Consider the following 20,863-nt stretch of genomic DNA (forward strand, 5'->3'; position numbering starts at 1 on the left):
GCTGCTCTGATTTTCAAAGTCTCCACCGGAGAAGCAGCGGCGCCCTCTGCTGCTTGTAAAGAGAAGTGAAAAAGCTTACAGCACCTGGTATTCCCAGGCGGTCTCCCACCCAAGTACTGACCAGGCCCGACCCTGCTTAGCTTCCGAGATCAGACGAGATCGGGCGTGTTCAGGGTGGTATGGCCGTAAGCAACAGCACTGGTGACGAGATCGGGCGTGTTCAGGGTGGTATGGCCGTAAGCAACAGCACTGGTGACAAAACGGCCCTTTATAGATGTCAATCACTGCCACCGTGAACGCCTGTATGCATTTCTGTCCATAGGGACATTAGCATATTTCCAGAAGTTCTGGGCAAGGAGCTCTGATTACAGTGACACAGTTTCCCCACATGAATGATAAACACTATCTATGACAGAGGTGAGATTGTAACTGAGCTGCTTGAATGCAGGTTTGAGGTGCTTTTTGCAATTTTATGCTACTTTATACTTGATTTTACAGGGATAGATTGGAGTTTTTACTCCACTACGTTTGTGATTGTTATTGCGACTTTGTAGATTTAGATTTGACATTTAAAACGTGATTGTTTCATAAAATATGGCGCAGTATGATACTTGAAAATGCTGCTTACACAGAAATACATCAGTGATAATAATCCAATAATATTTTTATAACATAGCCTGTAACAATGTAACAACGACAGAGTTTGTAACAAAGGCCCTTTTTGTCATTATAGTGAGAATATTTGTTTGTGTTCCTGACAATCTGCAGCTGCTACCTTCATAGACAGAATACGAAAACTTTCTGTTACAGCATCTTTAAATGGCCTTTTTGTTGCTTCAAATGTTGCTTACGGCCATACCACCCTGAACACGGCTGATCTCGTCTGATCTCGGAAGCCAAGCAGGGTCGGGCCTGGTCAGTACTTGGATGGGAGACCGCCTGGGAATACCAGGTGCTGTAAGCTTTTTCGCTTCTCTTTTACAAACAGCGGAGGGCGCTGCTGCTTCTTCGTTGGACATTGGCAGGTGCTGATGAAAATCAATAGAATGGTGTACACACAATGTCAATGCTTTTCAAATATTTTTTAAAGAGCAGATCACCAGTTACAAGTGTATATCATTATATCATAAACTAATTAGAAGCTGATCAATTTCACTCGGGAAAAAAAGAAACCTTTATTGAAGTTTATTGGACAGCATACAGTGGAAAGAATGGTGAAGATATACATCACTCAGAAACGACACGTCAGTTTTCAACTTTTTTTCAAAAGCATGCAGAAGTGATTCAAACTGAAGTAATGGCCGTTACTCTTTGGTGACAGCACACTAGCATCAGGACAAAGCGTTGAAAATGTGGGCGAAAGAAAAATGCTGAAATTCAACATCCAGAGTCAAGCTGCTCTGATTTTCAAAGTCTCCACCGGAGAAGCAGCGGCGCCCTCTGCTGCTTGTAAAGAGAAGTGAAAAAGCTTACAGCACCTGGTATTCCCAGGCGGTCTCCCACCCAAGTACTGACCAGGCCCGACCCTGCTTAGCTTCCGAGATCAGACGAGATCGGGCGCGTTCAGGGTGGTATGGCCGTAAGCAACAGCACTGGTGACGAGATCGGGCGTGTTCAGGGTGGTATGGCCGTAAGCAACAGCACTGTTGACAAAACGGCCCTTTATAGATGTCAATCACTGCCACCGTGAACGCCTGTGTGCATTTCTGTCCATAGGGACATTAGCATATTTCCAGAAGTTCTGGGCAAGGAGCTTTGATTACAGTGACACAGTTTCCCCACATGAATGATAAACACTATCTATGACAGAGGTGAGATTGTAACTGAGCTGCTTGAATGCAGGTTTGAGGTGCTTTTTGCAATTTTATGCTACTTTATACTTGACTTTACAGGGATAGATTGGAGTTTTTACTCAACTATGTTTGTGATTGTTATTGCGACTTTGTAGATTTAGATTTGACATTTAAAACGTGATTGTTTCATAAAATATGGCGCAGTATGATACTTGAAAATGCTGCTTACACAGCAATACATCAGTGATAATAATCCAATAATATTTTTATAACATAGCCTGTAACAATGTAACAACGACAGAGTTTGTAACAAAGGCCCTTTTTGTCATTATAGTGAGAATATTTGTTTGTGTTCCTGACAATCTGCAGCTGCTACCTTCATAGACAGAATACGAAAACTTTGTGTTACAGCATCTTTAAATGGCCTTTTTGTTGCTGCAAATGTTGCTTACGGACATACCACCCTGAACACGGCCGATCTCGTCTGATCTCGGAAGCCAAGCAGGGTCGGGCCTGGTCAGTACTTGGATGGGAGACAGCCTGGGAATACCAGGTGCTGTAAGCTTTTTCGCTTCTCTTTTACAAACAGCGGAGGGCGCTGCTGCTTCTTCGTTGGACACTGGCAGGCGCTGATGAAAATCAATAGAATGGTGTACACACAATGTCAATGCTTTTCAAATATTTTTTAAAGAGCATATCACAAGTTACAAGTGTATATCATTATATCATAAACTAATTAGAAGCTGATCAATTTCACTCGGGAAAAAAAGAAACCTTTATTGAAGTTTATTGGACAGCATACAGTGGAAAGAATGGTGAAGATATACATCACTCAGAAACGACACGTCAGTTTTCAACTTTTTTTCAAAAGCATGCAGAAGTGATTCAAACTGAAGTAATGGCCGTTACTCTTTGGTGACAGCACACTAGCATCAGGACAAAGCGTTGAAAATGTGGGAGAAAGAAAAATGCTGAAATTCAACATCCAGAGTCAAGCTGCTCTGATTTTCAAAGTCTCCACCGGAGAAGCAGCGGCGCCCTCTGCTGCTTGTAAAGAGAAGTGAAAAAGCTTACAGCACCTGGTATTCCCAGGCGGTCTCCCACCCAAGTACTGACCAGGCCCGACCCTGCTTAGCTTCTGAGATCAGACGAGATCGGGCGTGTTCAGGGTGGTATGGCCGTAAGCAACAGCACTGGTGACGAGATCGGGCGTGTTCAGGGTGGCATGGCCGTAAGCAACAGCACTGGTGACAAAACGGCCCTTTATAGATGTCAATCACTGCCACCGTGAACGCCTGTGTGCATTTCTGTCCATAGGGACATTAGCATATTTCCAGAAGTTCTGGGCAAGGAGCTCTGATTACAGTGACACAGTTTCCCCACATGAATGATAAACACTATCTATGACAGAGGTGAGATTGTAACTGAGCTGCTTGAATGCAGGTTTGAGGTGCTTTTTGCAATTTTATGCTACTTTATACTTGATTTTACAGGGATAGATTGGAGTTTTTACTCCACTACGTTTGTGATTGTTATTGCGACTTTGCGACTTTAGATTTGACATTTAAAACGTGATTGTTTCATAAAATGTGGCGCAGTATGATACTTGAAAATGCTGCTTACACAGCAATACATCAGTGATAATAATCCAATAATATTTTTATAACATAGCCTGTAACAATGTAACAACGACAGAGTTTGTAACAAAGGCCCTTTTTGTCATTATAGTGAGAATATTTGTTTGTGTTCCTGACAATCTGCAGCTGCTACCTGTATAGACAGAATACGAAAACTTTGTGTTACAGCATCTTTAAATGGCCTTTTTGTTGCTGCAAATGTTGCTGCAAATGTTGCTTACGGCCATACCACCCTGAACACGGCCGATCTCGTCTGATCTCGGAAGCCAAGCAGGGTCGGGCCTGGTCAGTACTTGGATGGGAGACCGCCTGGGAATACCAGGTGCTGTAAGCTTTTTTGCTTCTCTTTTACAAACAGTGGAGGGCGCTGCTGCTTCTTCGTTGGACACTGGCAGGCGCTGATGAAAATCAATAGAATGGTGTACACACAATGTCAATGCTTTTCAAATATTTTTTTAAGAGCAGATCACCAGTTACAAGTGTATATCATTATATCATAAACTAATTAGAAGCTGATCAATTTCACTCGGGAAAAAAAGAAACCTTTATTGAAGTTTATTGGACAGCATACAGTGGAAAGAATGGTGAAGATATACATCACTCAGAAACGACACGTCAGTTTTCAACTTTTTTTCAAAAGCATGCAGAAGTGATTCAAACTGAAGTAATGGCCGTTACTCTTTGGTGACAGCACACTAGCATCAGGACAAAGCGTTGAAAATGTGGGAGAAAGAAAAATGCTGAAATTCAACATCCAGAGTCAAGCTGCTCTGATTTTCAAAGTCTCCACCGGAGAAGCAGCGGCGCCCTCTGCTGCTTGTAAAGAGAAGTGAAAAAGCTTACAGCACCTGGTATTCTCAGGCGGTCTCCCACCCAAGTACTGACCAGGCCCGACCCTGCTTAGCTTCCGAGATCAGACGAGATCGGGCGTGTTCAGGGTGGTATGGCCGTAAGCAACAGCACTGGTGACGAGATCGGGCGTGTTCAGGGTGGTATGGCCGTAAGCAACAGCACTGGTGACAAAACGGCCCTTTATAGATGTCAATCACTGCCACCGTGAACGCCTGTATGCATTTCTGTCCATAGGGACATTAGCATATTTCCAGAAGTTCTGGGCAAGGAGCTCTGATTACAGTGACACAGTTTCCCCACATGAATGATAAACACTATCTATGACAGAGGTGAGATTGTAACTGAGCTGCTTGAATGCAGGTTTGAGGTGCTTTTTGCAATTTTATGCTACTTTATACTTGATTTTACAGGGATAGATTGGAGTTTTTACTCCACTACGTTTGTGATTGTTATTGCGACTTTGTAGATTTAGATTTGACATTTAAAACGTGATTGTTTCATAAAATATGGCGCAGTATGATACTTGAAAATGCTGCTTACACAGCAATACATCAGTGATAATAATCCAATAATATTTTTATAACATAGCCTGTAACAATGTAACAACGACAGAGTTTGTAACAAAGGCCCTTTTTGTCATTATAGTGAGAATATTTGTTTGTGTTCCTGACAATCTGCAGCTGCTACCTTCATAGACAGAATACGAAAACTTTGTGTTACAGCATCTTTAAATGGCCTTTTTGTTGCTGCAAATGTTGCTTACGGACATACCACCCTGAACACGGCCGATCTCGTCTGATCTCGGAAGCCAAGCAGGGTCGGGCCTGGTCAGTACTTGGATGGGAGACCGCCTGGGAATACCAGGTGCTGTAAGCTTTTTCGCTTCTCTTTTACAAACAGTGGAGGGCGCTGCTGCTTCTTCGTTGGACACTGGCAGGCGCTGATGAAAATCAATAGAATGGTGTACACACAATGTCAATGCTTTTCAAATATTTTTTTAAGAGCAGATCACCAGTTACAAGTGTATATCATTATATCATAAACTAATTAGAAGCTGATCAATTTCACTCGGGAAAAAAAGAAACCTTTATTGAAGTTTATTGGACAGCATGCAGTGGAAAGAATGGTGAAGATATACATCACTCAGAAACGACACGTCAGTTTTCAACTTTTTTTCAATAGCATGCAGAAGTGATTCAAACTGAAGTAATGGCCGTTACTCTTTGGTGACAGCACACTAGCATCAGGACAAAGCGTTGAAAATGTGGGAGAAAGAAAAATGCTGAAATTCAACATCCAGAGTCAAGCTGCTCTGATTTTCAAAGTCTCCACCGGAGAAGCAGCGGCGCCCTCTGCTGCTTGTAAAGAGAAGTGAAAAAGCTTACAGCACCTGGTATTCTCAGGCGGTCTCCCACCCAAGTACTGACCAGGCCCGACCCTGCTTAGCTTCCGAGATCAGACGAGATCGGGCGTGTTCAGGGTGGTATGGCCGTAAGCAACAGCACTGGTGACGAGATCGGGCGTGTTCAGGGTGGTATGGCCGTAAGCAACAGCACTGGTGACAAAACGGCCCTTTATAGATGTCAATCACTGCCACCGTGAACGCCTGTATGCATTTCTGTCCATAGGGACATTAGCATATTTCCAGAAGTTCTGGGCAAGGAGCTCTGATTACAGTGACACAGTTTCCCCACATGAATGATAAACACTATCTATGACAGAGGTGAGATTGTAACTGAGCTGCTTGAATGCAGGTTTGAGGTGCTTTTTGCAATTTTATGCTACTTTATACTTGATTTTACAGGGATAGATTGGAGTTTTTACTCCACTACGTTTGTGATTGTTATTGCGACTTTGTAGATTTAGATTTGACATTTAAAACGTGATTGTTTCATAAAATATGGCGCAGTATGATACTTGAAAATGCTGCTTACACAGCAATACATCAGTGATAATAATCCAATAATATTTTTATAACATAGCCTGTAACAATGTAACAACGACAGAGTTTGTAACAAAGGCCCTTTTTGTCATTATAGTGAGAATATTTGTTTGTGTTCCTGACAATCTGCAGCTGCTACCTGTATAGACAGAATACGAAAACTTTGTGTTACAGCATCTTTAAATGGCCTTTTTGTTGCTGCAAATGTTGCTGCAAATGTTGCTTACGGCCATACCACCCTGAACACGGCCGATCTCGTCTGATCTCGGAAGCCAAGCAGGGTCGGGCCTGGTCAGTACTTACTTCTATATGTCTTCCATGTCACTCCTCCATGTCACTCCACCATGTCGCTCCTCCATGTCAATCCTCAATATCACTCCTCTATGTCATTCCCCCATGTCGATCTTCCATGTCGCTCGTCCATGTCACTATTCAGTGTCACTGCTCCATGTCAAGCCTCCATATAACACCTCTGTGTAACTCCTCCATGTTGCTCCTCCATGTCACTCCTCCATGTCGATCCTCCATGTCACTCCTCCATGTCACTCCTCCATGTCACTCCTCTATGTTACTTCTCCATGTCGGTCCTTCAATTCACTCCTCCATGTCGATTTTCCAATTCACTCCACCATGTTACTCCCAAATGTCGATCCTCCATGTCGCTCCTTCATATTACTCCTCCATGTCACTCTTCCTTGCTCCTCCATCTCACTCCTCTATGTCACCCCTCCATGTCACTCCCCAATGTTTCTCCTACATGTCGCTCCTCCATGTAGCTCCTACCTGTCGATCCTACAAATCAGTCCTCAATGTCGCTCCTCCATGTAGCTCCTACCTGTCGATCCTACAAATCAGTCCTCCATGTGGCTCCTCCATGTCACTCTTCCTTGCTCTTCAATGTCACTCCTCTATATCAACCCTTCATGTCACTCCTCAATGTCACTCCTCCATGTCGAGCCTCCATGTCACTCCTCCCTATCACTCCTCGGTGACTCTCCTCAATTTAGCTCCACCATATCACTCCCCTATGTCAATCCTCCGTACCACTCCTCCTTCTCACTCCTCCATGTCACTCCTCCATGTCGCTCCTCCATGTCGCTCCTCCTTGGTTCTCCACGTCGCCCCTCTTTGTCATTCCTCTATGTCACTCCTCCATGTCGCTCCTCCATTTCACTAATCCAGATTAATACTATCCATATTCTTGAAAAGAAGCATTATTTTGAAGAAAAACATATGTATGTTACAAATATCCAATTGTGAGTATATTGTAGCAGCACGCCTCAAGTGTTTACCCAAACTAGCCTAATGTTCCAGAATGTGTGACAACATCAATGGCCGATAACATCACATCAAAGTACGATGACATCACATCAAAGGACGATGACATCACTGTAATACATAAAAGGATATGTATGAATATTTGAAATGAAGTATGGAAAACTAAATTTAAATGTCCAGAAAAGTGGCAGTGTTGCTGCGCAGCAGTGTCTGGTGACCGTTGTGAAGCTGTGTGTTGAGCAATGCGAGTTGCATCCAACACATATTTACCTGGCCTGGGAGATACAATGATCAAGTATGTTATGACAATAATCTTTTTTAAAGTTATAAAGAAATACAGATCAATACCAGCCATATTCTTGAAAAGAAGCATTATTTTGTAAAGAAAAATATATGTATGTTACTAATATCCAACTGAGTAGAGATTGTCAACTGTGAGTGTATTGTGGCAGCACGCTTCAATGTGTCTATCCAAACTAGCCTAATGTTCCAGAATGTGTGAAAACATCAAAGGACGATGACATCACATCAAAGGACGATGACATCACTGTAATACATAAAAGGATATGTATGAATATTCGAAATGACGAATGGAAAACTAAATTTAAATGTCCAGAAAAGTGGCAGTGTTGCTGTGCAGCAGTGTCTGGTGTACGTTGTGAAGCTGTGTGTTGAGCAATGCGAGTTGCATACAACCTGGCATGGGAGATACAATGATCAAGTATGTTATGACAATAATTTTTTTTTTTAAAGTTAAAAACAAATACAGATTAATACCATCCATATTCTTGAAAAGAAGCATTATTTTAAAGAAAAAAATAGGTATGTTACAAATATCCAACTGAGTAGAGATTGTCAACTGTGAGTGTATTGTAGTAGCATGATTCAAGTGCCTACCCAAACTAGCCTAATGTTCCAGAATGTGTGAAAACATCAAAGGACGATGACATCACATCAAAGGACGATGACATCACATCAAAGGACAATGACATCACATCAAGGGATGAAGACATCACATCAAAGGACGATGACATCACTGTAATACATAAAAGTATATGTATGAATATTCTAAATGACGTATGGAAAACTAAATTTAAATTTCCAGAAAAGTGGCAGTGTTGCTGTGCAGCAGTGTCTGATGTACGTTGTGAAGCTGTGTGTTGACCAATGCGAGTCGCATCAAACTCATATTTACCTGGCATTGGAGATACAATGATCAACTATTTTATGACAATAATTAGTTTTTAAAGTTAAAAACAAATACAGATTAATACCAGCCATATTCTTGAAAAGAAGCATTATTTTGAAGAAAAAATGATGTATGTTACAAATATCCAACTGAGTAGAGATTGTCAATTGTGAGTGTATTGTGGCAGCACGCTTCAATGTGTCTATCCAAACTAGCCTAATGTTCCAGAATGTGTGAAAACATCAAAGGATGATGACATCACATCAAAGGACGATGACATCACATCAAAGGACGATGACATCACTGTAATACTTAAAAGGATATGTATGAATATTCAAAATGACGTATGGAAAACTAAATTTAAATGTCCAGAAAAGTGACAGTTTTGCTGCGCAGCAGTGTCTGGTGACCGTTGTGAAGCTGTGTGTTGAGCAATGCGAGTTGCATCCAACTCATATTTACCTGCCATGGGAGATACAATGATCAAGTATGTTATGACAATCATTTTTTTTGAAGTTATAAAGAAATACAGATCAATACCAGCCATATTCTTGAAAAAAAGCATTATTTTGAAGAAAAATATATGTATGTTACAAATATCCAACTGAGTAGAGATTGTCAATTGTGAGTGTATTGTAGCAGCACGCTTCAAGTGTCTACCCAAACTAGCCTAATGTTCCAGAATGTGTGACAACATCAAAGGACGATCACATCACATCAAAGGACGATGACATCACATCAAAGGACGAAGACATCACATCAAAGGACGATGACATCACTGTAATACATAAAAGGATATGTATGAATATTCAAAATGACGTATGGAAAACTAAATTTAAATGTCCAGAAAAGTGGCAGTGTTGCTGTGCTGCAGTGTCTGATGTACGTTGTGAAGCTGTGTGTTGACCAATGCGAGTCGCATCAAACTCATATTTACCTAGCATTGGAGATACAATGATCAAGTATTTTATGACAATAATTTTTTTTAAAGTTAAAAACCAATACAGATTAATACCATCCATATTCTTGAAAAGAAGCATTATTTTGAAGAAAAAAATATGTATGTTACAAATATCCAACTGAGTAGAGAAGTCAACTGTGAGTGTATTGTGGCAGCACGCTTCAATGTGTCTATCCAAACTAGCCTAATGTTCCAGAATGTGTGAAGACATCAAAGGACGATGACATCACATCAAAGGACGATGACATCACTGTAATACACAAAAGGATATGTAAGAATATTCAAAATGACGTATGGAAAACTAAATTTAAATGTCCAGAAAAGTTGGCAGTGTTGCTGTGCAGCAGTGTCTGATGTACGTTGTGAAGCTGTGTGTTGAGCAATGCGAGTCGCATCCAACTCATATTTACCTGGCATTGGAGATACAATGATCAAGTATGTTATGTCAATAATTTTTTTAAAGTTATAAAGAAATACAGATCAATACCAGCCATATTCTAGAAAAGAAGCATTATTTTGAACAAAACAATATGTATGTTACAAATATCCAACTGAGTAGAGATTGTCAACTGTGAGTGTATTGTGGCAGCACGCTTCAATGTGTCTACCCAAACTAGCCTAATGATCCAGAATGTGTGAAAACATCAAAGGACGATGACATCACATCAAAGGACATCAAGGGATGAAGACATCACATCAAAGAACGATGACATCACTGTAATACATAAAAGGATATGTATGAATATTCGAAATGACGTATGGAAAACTAAATTTAAATGTCCAGAAAAGTGGCAGTGTTGCTGTGCAGCAGTGTCTGGTGACCGTTGTGAAGCTGTGTGTTGAGCAATGCGAGTCGCATCCAACTCATATTTACCTGGCATTGGAGATACAATGATCAAGTATGTTATGACAATCATTTTTTTAAAGTTATAAAGAAATACAGATCAATACCAGCCATATTCTAGAAAAGAAGCATTATTTTGAAGAAAAAAATATGTATGTTACAAATATCCAACTGAGTAGAGATTGTCAACTGTGAGTGTATTGTGGCAGCACACTTCAATGTGTCTATCCAAACTAGCCTAATGATCCAGAATGTGTGAAAACATCAAAGGACGATGACATCACATCAAAGAACGATGACATCACATCAAAGGACGATGACATCACATCACAAAGGACGATGACATCACTGTAATACTTAAAAGGATATGTATGAATATTCGAAATGACGTATGGAAAATCTAAATTTAAATGTCCAGAAAAGTGGCAGTGTTGCTGTGCAGCAGTGTCTGATGTACTTTGTGAAGCTTTGTAGTTTATGATTTTTGACATGCCGCAGCATGACTTTTTATTTGTTTTTTACATGACTTGTATTTTATGATTTTTGACATTTCGACGGCATGACTTTTTATTTGTTTTTGACATGACTTGTATTTAATTATTTTTGACATGCCGCTACATTACTTTTTATTTGTTTTTGACATGACTTGTATTTTATGATTTTCGACATGCCGCGGAATGAATTTTTATTTGTTTTGGACATGACTTGTATTTTATGATTTTTGACATACCGCGGCATTACTTTTTATTTGTTTTTGACATGACTTGTATTTTATGATTTTTGAGATTTCGACGGCATGACTTTTTATTTGTTTTCGACATGACTTGTATTTTATGATTTTTGACATCGCGGCATGACTTTTTATTTGTTTTTGACATGACTATTTTTTTTTATTTTCGAAATGCCGCGGCATAACTTTTTATTTGTTTTTGACATGACTATTTTTTTTCATTTTCGACATGCCGCGGCATAACTTTTTATTTGTTTTTGACATGACTTATATTTTATTATTTTCGACATTTCGACTGCATGACTTTTTATTTGTTTTTGACATGACTTGTATTTAATGATTTTTGACATGCTGCAGCATGACTTTTTTTTTTTTTTGACATGATTTGTATTTTATGATTTTCGACATGCTGCAGCATGACTTTTTATTTGTTTTTGACATGACTTGTATTTTATTATTTTCTACATTTCGACGGCATGACTTTTTATTTGTTTTTGACATGACTTGTATTTAATGATTTTTGACATGCCGCTACATGACTTTTTATTTGTTTTTGACATGACCTTTATTTTATGATTTTCGACATTTCGACGGCATGACTTTTTATTTTTTTTTGACGTCACTTGTATTTTATGATTTTTGACATGCAGCGGCATGTCTTTTATTTGTTTTTGACATGACTATTGTTTTTTTTATGTTCGACTTGCCGCGCATGACTTTTTATTTGTTTTTGACATGACTTGTATTTTATGATTTTCGACATGCTGCAGCATGACTTTTTATTTGTTTTTTAACATGACTATTGTTTTTTTTATGTTCGACTTGCTGCGGCATGACTTTTTATTTGTTTTTGACATGACTTGTATTTTATGATTTTCGACATGCTGCAGCATGACTTTTTATTTGTTTTTGACATGACTATTGTTTTTTTTATGTTCGACTTGCCGCGGCATGACTTTTTATTTGTTTTTGACATGACTTGTATTTCATGATTTTCGACATTTCGACGGCTTGACTTTTTATTTGTTTTTGATATGACTTGTATTTAATGATTTTTGACATGCCGCTACATGACTTTTTATTTGTTTTTGACATGACTTGTATTTTTTGACGCGGAATGACTTTTATTTGTTTTTGACATGACTATTGTTTTTTTTATGTTCGACTTGCCGCGGCATGACTTTTTATTTGTTTTTGACGTGACTTGTATTTTATGATTTTTGACAAGCCGCGGCATGTCTTTTATTTGTTTTTGACATGACTATTGTTTTTTTTATGTTCGACTTGCCGCGGCATGTCTTTTATTTGCTTTTGACATGACTTGTATTTCATGATTTTCGACATTTCGACGGCTTGACTTTTTATTTGTTTTTGATATGACTTGTATTTAATGATTTTTGACATGCCGCTACATGACTTTTATTTGTTTTTGACATGACTATTGTTTTTTTTATGTTCGACTTGCCGCGGCATGACTTTTTATTTTTTTTGACATGACTTTTATTTAATGATTTACGACATGCCGCGGCATGACTTTTTATTTGTTTTTCACATGACTTGTATTTTATGATTTTTGACATGCCGTGACATGACTTTTTATTTGTTTTTGACATGACTTGTATTTTATTATTTTCGACACTTTCGACATTTTCGCCGCAGCATGTCTTTTTATTTGTTTTTGACATGACTTTCTTTTAATGATTTTCGACATGCCGTGGCATGACTTTTTTTTTGTTTTTGACATGACTTTTATTATTTTAAAGACACAACTTTCTTTTAAAGATTTTTGACGTGCCGTGGCATGACTTTTATGATTTTCGACAAGACTTTTTTTTATGATTTTCGACATGCCGCGGCATGACTTTTTATTTGTTTTTATCATTAATTTTTTATTATTTTCCACGACTTGTATTTTTGATTTTCAACATGCCGCAGCATGACTTTTTATTTGTTTTTGAAATGACTTTTTTTTATGATTTTCGACATGCCGTGGCATGACTTTTTATTTGTCTTTGACATGACTTTTATGATTTTCGGCAAGAATTTTTTTTTATTTATTTTTGAAATGCTGTGGCATGACTTTTTATTTGTTTTTCACATGACTTGTATGTTATCACTTTCGACATGCCGCGGCATGACTTTTTATTTGTTTTTGACATGACTTGTATGTTATGATTTTCGACATTTCGACGGCATGACTTTTTATTTGTTTTCGACATGACTTGTATTTTATGATTTTTGACATCGCGGCATGACTTTTTATTTGTTTTTGACATGACTATTTTTTTTTATTTTCAAAATGCCGCGGCATAACTTTTTATTTGTTTTTGACATGACTATTTTTTTTCATTTTCGACATGCCGCGGCATAACTTTTTATTTGTTTTTGACATGACTTATATTTTATTATTTTCGACATTTCGACTGCATGACTTTTTATTTGTTTTTGACATGACTTGTATTTAATGATTTTTGACATGCCGCTACATGACTTTTTATTTGTTTTTGACATGAATTGTATTTTATGATTTTCGACATGCTGCAGCATGACTTTTTATTTGTTTTTGACATGATTTGTATTTTATGATTTTCGACATGCTGCAGCATGACTTTTTATTTGTTTTTGACATGACTTGTATTTAATGATTTTTGACATGCCGCTACATGACTATTTATTTGTTTTTGACATGACCTTTATTTTATGATTTTCGACATGCTGCAGCATGACTTTTTATTTGTTTTTGACATGACTTGTATTTTATTATTTTCTACATTTCGACGGCATGACTTTTTATTTGTTTTTGACATGATTTGTATTTTATGATTTTCGACATGCTGCAGCATGACTTTTTATTTGTTTTTGACATGACTTGTATTTTATTATTTTCTACATTTCGACGGCATGACTTTTTATTTGTTTTTGACATGACTTGTATTTAATGATTTTTGACATGCCGCTACATGACTTTTTATTTGTTTTTGACATGACCTTTATTTTATGATTTTCGACATTTCGACAGCATGACTTTTTATTTTTTTTTGACGTGACTTGTATTTTATGATTTTCGACATTTCGACGGAATGACTTTTTATTTGTTTTTGACGTGACTTGTATTTTATGATTTTTGACATGCAGCGGCATGTCTTTTATTTGTTTTTGACATGACTATTGTTTTTTTTATGTTCGACTTGCCGCGCATGACTTTTTATTTGTTTTTGACATGATTTGTATTTTATGATTTTCGACATGCTGCAGCATGACTTTTTATTTGTTTTTGACATGACTATTGTTTTTTTTATGTTCGACTTGCCGCGGCATGACTTTTTATTTGTTTTTGACATGACTTGTATTTTATGATTTTCGACATGCTGCAGCATGACTTTTTATTTGTTTTTGACATGACTATTGTTTTTTTTATGTTCGACTTGCCGCGGCATGACTTTTTATTTGTTTTTGACATGACTTGTATTTTATGATTTTCGACATGCTGCAGCATGACTTTTTATTTGTTTTTGACATGACTATTGTTTTTTTTATGTTCGACTTGCCGCGGCATGACTTTTATTTGTTTTTGACATAACTTGTATTTTATGATTTTCGACATGCCGCGGCCTGACTTTTTATTTGTTTTTGACATGACTTGTATTTCATGATTTTCGACATTTCGACGGCTTGACTTTTTATTTTTTTTTTATATGACTTGTATTTAATGATTTTTGACATGCCGCTACATGACTTTTTATTTGTTTTTGATATGACTTGTATTTTTTGACGCGGAATGACTTTTATTTGTTTTTGACATGACTATTGTTTTTTTTATGTTCGACTTGCCGCGGCATGTCTTTTATTTGCTTTTGACATGACTTGTATTTCATGATTTTCGACATTTCGACGGCTTGACTTTTTATTTGTTTTTGATATGACTTGTATGTTATCACTTTCGACATGCCGCGGCATGACTTTTTATTTGTTTTTGACATGACTTGTATGTTATGATTTTCGACATGCCGCGGCATGACTTTTTATTTGTTTTTGACATGACTTGTATGTTATGATTTTCGACATTTCGACGGCATGACTTTTTATTTGTTTTCGACATGACTTGTATTTTATGATTTTTGACATCGCGGCATGACTTTTTATTTGTTTTTGACATGACTATTTTTTTTTATTTTCGAAATGCCGCGGCATAACTTTTTATTTGTTTTTGACATGACTTGTATTTAATGATTTTTGACATGCCGCTACATGACTTTTTATTTGTTTTTGACATGACCTTTATTTTATGATTTTCGACATTTCGACAGCATGACTTTTTATTTTTTTTTGACGTGACTTGTATTTTATGATTTTCGACATTTCGACGGAATGACTTTTTATTTGTTTTTGACGTGACTTGTATTTTATGATTTTTGACATGCAGCGGCATGTCTTTTATTTGTTTTTGACATGACTATTGTTTTTTTTATGTTCGACTTGCCGCGCATGACTTTTTATTTGTTTTTGACATGATTTGTATTTTATGATTTTCGACATGCTGCAGCATGACTTTTTATTTGTTTTTGACATGACTTGTATTTTATTATTTTCTACATTTCGACGGCATGACTTTTTATTTGTTTTTGACATGACTTGTATTTAATGATTTTTGACATGCCGCTACATGACTTTTTATTTGTTTTTGACATGAATTGTATTTTATGATTGTCGACATGCTGCAGCATGACTTTTTATTTGTTTTTGACATGATTTGTATTTTATGATTTTCGTCATTCTGCAGCATGACTTTTTATTTGTTTTTTACATGACTTGTATTTTATTATTTTCTACATTTCGACGGCATGACTTTTTATTTGTTTTTGACATGACTTGTATTTAATGATTTTTGACATGCCGCTACATGACTTTTTATTTGTTTTTGACATGACCTTTATTTTATGATTTTCGACATTTCGACAGCATGACTTTTTATTTTTTTTTGACGTGACTTGTATTTTATGATTTTCGACATTTCGACGGAATGACTTTTTATTTGTTTTTGACGTGACTTGTATTTTATGATTTTTGACATGCAGCGGCATGTCTTTTATTTGTTTTTGACATGACTATTGTTTTTTTTATGTTCGACTTGCCGCGCATGACTTTTTATTTGTTTTTGACATGATTTGTATTTTATGATTTTCGACATGCTGCAGCATGACTTTTTATTTGTTTTTGACATGACTTGTATTTTATTATTTTCTACATTTCGACGGCATGACTTTTTATTTGTTTTTGACATGACTTGTATTTAATGATTTTTGACATGCCGCTACATGACTTTTTATTTGTTTTTGACATGACCTTTATTTTATGATTTTCGACATTTCGACGGCATGACTTTTTATTTTTTTTTGACGTGACTTGTATTTTATGATTTTCGACATGCTGCAGCATGACTTTTTATTTGTTTTTGACATGACTATTGTTTTTTTTATGTTCGACTTGCCGCGGCATGACTTTTTATTTGTTTTTGACATGACTTGTATTTTATGATTTTCGACATGCTGCAGCATGACTTTTTATTTGTTTTTGACATGACTATTGTTTTTTATTATGTTCGACTTGCCGCGGCATGACTTTTATTTGTTTTTGACATGACTTGTATTTTATGATTTTCGACATGCCGCGTCCTGACTTTTTATTTGTTTTTGACATGACTTGTATTTCATGATTTTCGACATTTCGACGGCTTGACTTTTTATTTGTTTTTGATATGACTTGTATTTAATGATTTTTGACATGCCGCTACATGACTTTTTATTTGTTTTTGATATGACTTGTATTTTTTGACACGGAATGACTTTTATTTGTTTTTGACATGACTATTGTTTTTTTTATGTTCGACTTGCCGCGGCATGTCTTTTATTTGTTTTTGACATGACTTGTATTTCATGATTTTCGACATTTCGACGGCTTGACTTTTTATTTGTTTTTGACGTGACTTGTATTTTATGATTTTTGACAAGCCGCGGCATGTCTTTTATTTGTTTTTGACATGACTTGTATTTCATGATTTTCGACATTTCGACAGCATGACTTTTTATTTTTTTTTGACGTGACTTGTATTTTATGATTTTCGACATTTCGACGGAATGACTTTTTATTTGTTTTTGACGTGACTTGTATTTTATGATTTTTGACATGCAGCGGCATGTCTTTTATTTGTTTTTGACATGACTATTGTTTTTTTTATGTTCGACTTGCCGCGCATGACTTTTTATTTGTTTTTGACATGATTTGTATTTTATGATTTTCGACATGCTGCAGCATGACTTTTTATTTGTTTTTGACATGACTTGTATTTTATTATTTTCTACATTTCGACGGCATGACTTTTTATTTGTTTTTGACATGACTTGTATTTAATGATTTTTGACATGCCGCTACATGACTTTTTATTTGTTTTTGACATGACCTTTATTTTATGATTTTCGACATTTCGACGGCATGACTTTTTATTTTTTTTTGACGTGACTTGTATTTTATGATTTTCGACATGCTGCAGCATGACTTTTTATTTGTTATTGACATGACTATTGTTTTTTTTATGTTCGACTTGCCGCGGCATGACTTTTTATTTGTTTTTGACATGACTTGTATTTTATGATTTTCGACATGCTGCAGCATGACTTTTTATTTGTTTTTGACATGACTATTGTTTTTTTTATGTTCGACTTGCCACGGCATGACTTTTATTTGTTTTTGACATGACTTGTATTTTATGATTTTCGACATGCCGCGTCCTGACTTTTTATTTGTTTTTGACATGACTTGTATTTCATGATTTTCGACATTTCGACGGCTTGACTTTTTATTTGTTTTTGATATGACTTGTATTTAATGATTTTTGACATGCCGCTACATGACTTTTTATTTGTTTTTGATATGACTTGTATTTTTTGACACGGAATGACTTTTATTTGTTTTTGACATGACTATTGTTTTTTTTATGTTCGACTTGCCGCGGCATGTCTTTTATTTGTTTTTGACATGACTTGTATTTCATGATTTTCGACATTTCGACGGCTTGACTTTTTATTTGTTTTTGACGTGACTTGTATTTTATGATTTTTGACAAGCCGCGGCATGTCTTTTATTTGTTTTTGACATGACTTGTATTTCATGATTTTCGACATTTCGACGGCTTGACTTTTTATTTGTTTTTGATATGACTTGTATTTAATGATTTTTGACATGCCGCTACATGACTTTTATTTGTTTTTGACATGACTATTGTTTTTTTTATGTTCGACTTGCCGCGGCATGACTTTTTATTTTTTTTGACATGACTTTTATTTAATGATTTACGACATGCCGCGGCATGACTTTTTATTTGTTTTTCACATGACTTGTATTTTATGATTTTTGACATGCCGTGACATGACTTTTTATTTGTTTTTGACATGACTTGTATTTTATTATTTTCGACACTTTCGCCGCAGCATGTCTTTTTATTTGTTTTTGACATGACTTTCTTTTAATGATTTTCGACATGCCGTGGCATGACTTTTTTTTTGTTTTTGACATGACCTTTATTTTATGATTTTCGACATTTCGACAGCATGACTTTTTTTTTTTTTTTGACGTGACTTGTATTTTATGATTTTCGACATTTCGACGGAATGACTTTTTATTTGTTTTTGACGTGACTTGTATTTTATGATTTTTGACATGCAGCGGCATGTCTTTTATTTGTTTTTGACATGACTATTGTTTTTTTTATGTTCGACTTGCCGCGCATGACTTTTTATTTGTTTTTGACATGATTTGTATTTTATGATTTTCGACATGCTGCAGCATGACTTTTTATTTGTTTTTGACATGACTTGTATTTTATTATTTTCTACATTTCGACGGCATGACTTTTTATTTGTTTTTGACATGACTTGTATTTAATGATTTTTGACATGCCGCTACATGACTTTTTATTTGTTTTTGACATGACCTTTATTTTATGATTTTCGACATTTCGACGGCATGACTTTTTATTTTTTTTTGACGTGACTTGTATTTTATGATTTTCGACATGCTGCAGCATGACTTTTTATTTGTTTTTGACATGACTATTGTTTTTTTTATGTTCGACTTGCCGCGGCATGACTTTTTATTTGTTTTTGACATGACTTGTATTTTATGATTTTCGACATGCTGCAGCATGACTTTTTATTTGTTTTTGACATGACTATTGTTTTTTTTATGTTCGACTTGCCGCGGCATGACTTTTATTTGTTTTTGACATGACTTGTATTTTATTATTTTCGACATGCCGCGGCCTGACTTTTTATTTGTTTTTGACATGACTTGTATTTCATGATTTTCGACATTTCGACGGCTTGACTTTTTATTTGTTTTTGATATGACTTGTATTTAATGATTTTTGACATGCCGCTACATGACTTTTTATTTGATTTTGATATGACTTGTATTTTTTGACGCGGAATGACTTTTATTTGTTTTTGACATGACTATTGTTTTTTTTATGTTCGACTTGCCGCGGCATGTCTTTTATTTGCTTTTGACATGACTTGTATTTCATGATTTTCGACATTTCGACGGCTTGACTTTTTATTTGTTTTTGATATGACTTGTATTTAATGATTTTTGACATGCCGCTACATGACTTTTATTTGTTTTTGACATGACTATTGTTTTTTTTATGTTCGACTTGCCGCGGCATGACTTTTTATTTTTTTTTACATGACTTTTATTTAATGATTTACGACATGCCGCGGCATGACTTTTTATTTGTTTTTCACATGACTTGTATTTTATGATTTTTGACATGCCGTGACATGACTTTTTATTTGTTTTTGACATGACTTGTATTTTATTATTTTCGACACTTTCGACATTTTCGCCGCAGCATGTCTTTTTATTTGTTTTTGACATGACTTTCTTTTAATGATTTTCGACATGCCGTGACATGACTTTTTATTTGTTTTTCACATGACTTGTATGTTATCACTTTCGACATGCCGCGGCATGACTTTTTATTTGTTTTTGACATGACTTGTATGTTATGATTTTCGACATTTCGACGGCATGACTTTTTATTTGTTTTCGACATGACTTGTATTTTATGATTTTTGACATCGCGGCATGACTTTTTATTTGTTTTTGACATGACTATTTTTTTTTATTTTCGAAATGCCGCGGCATAACTTTTTATTTGTTTTTGACATGACTATTTTTTTTCATTTTCGACATGCCGCGGCATAACTTTTTATTTGTTTTTGACATGACTTATATTTTATTATTTTCGACATTTCGACTGCATGACTTTTTATTTGTTTTTGACATGACTTGTATTTAATGATTTTTGACATGCCGCTACATGACTTTTTATTTGTTTTTGACATGAATTGTATTTTATGATTTTCGACATGCTGCAGCATGACTTTTTATTTGTTTTTGACATGAATTGTATTTTATGATTTTCGACATGCTGCAGCATGACTTTTTATTTGTTTTTGACATGATTTGTATTTTATGATTTTCGACATGCTGCAGCATGACTTTTTATTTGTTTTTGACATGACTTGTATTTTATTATTTTCTACATTTCGACGGCATGACTTTTTATTTGTTTTTGACA

General features: G+C 35.9%; 8 non-coding genes and 1 pseudogene across 8 annotated transcripts; 4 read left to right on the forward strand and 5 right to left on the reverse strand.

The window, feature by feature from the left end:
- Positions 1 to 72: 72 nt before the first annotated feature.
- LOC141774659 (5S ribosomal RNA) lies at positions 73 to 191 on the reverse strand. The gene has a single exon (XR_012595410.1). It is a non-coding gene; the product is annotated as a 5S ribosomal RNA (ribosomal RNA).
- Positions 192 to 845: 654 nt separating this feature from the next.
- Positions 846 to 964, forward strand: LOC141774680 (5S ribosomal RNA). The gene has a single exon (XR_012595430.1). It is a non-coding gene; the product is annotated as a 5S ribosomal RNA (ribosomal RNA).
- A 502-nt stretch (positions 965 to 1,466) lies between these two features.
- LOC141774670 (5S ribosomal RNA) lies at positions 1,467 to 1,585 on the reverse strand. Its single transcript, XR_012595420.1, has one exon. It is a non-coding gene; the product is annotated as a 5S ribosomal RNA (ribosomal RNA).
- Positions 1,586 to 2,239: 654 nt separating this feature from the next.
- On the forward strand, positions 2,240 to 2,358 carry LOC141774690 (5S ribosomal RNA; annotated as a pseudogene).
- A 502-nt stretch (positions 2,359 to 2,860) lies between these two features.
- Positions 2,861 to 2,979, reverse strand: LOC141774667 (5S ribosomal RNA). The gene has a single exon (XR_012595417.1). It is a non-coding gene; the product is annotated as a 5S ribosomal RNA (ribosomal RNA).
- Positions 2,980 to 3,645: 666 nt separating this feature from the next.
- On the forward strand, positions 3,646 to 3,764 carry LOC141774679 (5S ribosomal RNA). The gene has a single exon (XR_012595429.1). It is a non-coding gene; the product is annotated as a 5S ribosomal RNA (ribosomal RNA).
- A 502-nt stretch (positions 3,765 to 4,266) lies between these two features.
- Positions 4,267 to 4,385, reverse strand: LOC141774660 (5S ribosomal RNA). The gene has a single exon (XR_012595411.1). It is a non-coding gene; the product is annotated as a 5S ribosomal RNA (ribosomal RNA).
- Positions 4,386 to 5,039: 654 nt separating this feature from the next.
- Positions 5,040 to 5,158, forward strand: LOC141774689 (5S ribosomal RNA). The gene has a single exon (XR_012595438.1). It is a non-coding gene; the product is annotated as a 5S ribosomal RNA (ribosomal RNA).
- A 502-nt stretch (positions 5,159 to 5,660) lies between these two features.
- LOC141774661 (5S ribosomal RNA) lies at positions 5,661 to 5,779 on the reverse strand. The gene has a single exon (XR_012595412.1). It is a non-coding gene; the product is annotated as a 5S ribosomal RNA (ribosomal RNA).
- Between the last annotated feature and the right edge of the window lie 15,084 nt (positions 5,780 to 20,863).

Source organism: Sebastes fasciatus, chromosome 9 (genome assembly GCF_043250625.1).
Source record: "Sebastes fasciatus isolate fSebFas1 chromosome 9, fSebFas1.pri, whole genome shotgun sequence".
NCBI classification, from domain to species: Eukaryota; Metazoa; Chordata; class Actinopteri; order Perciformes; family Sebastidae; genus Sebastes; species Sebastes fasciatus.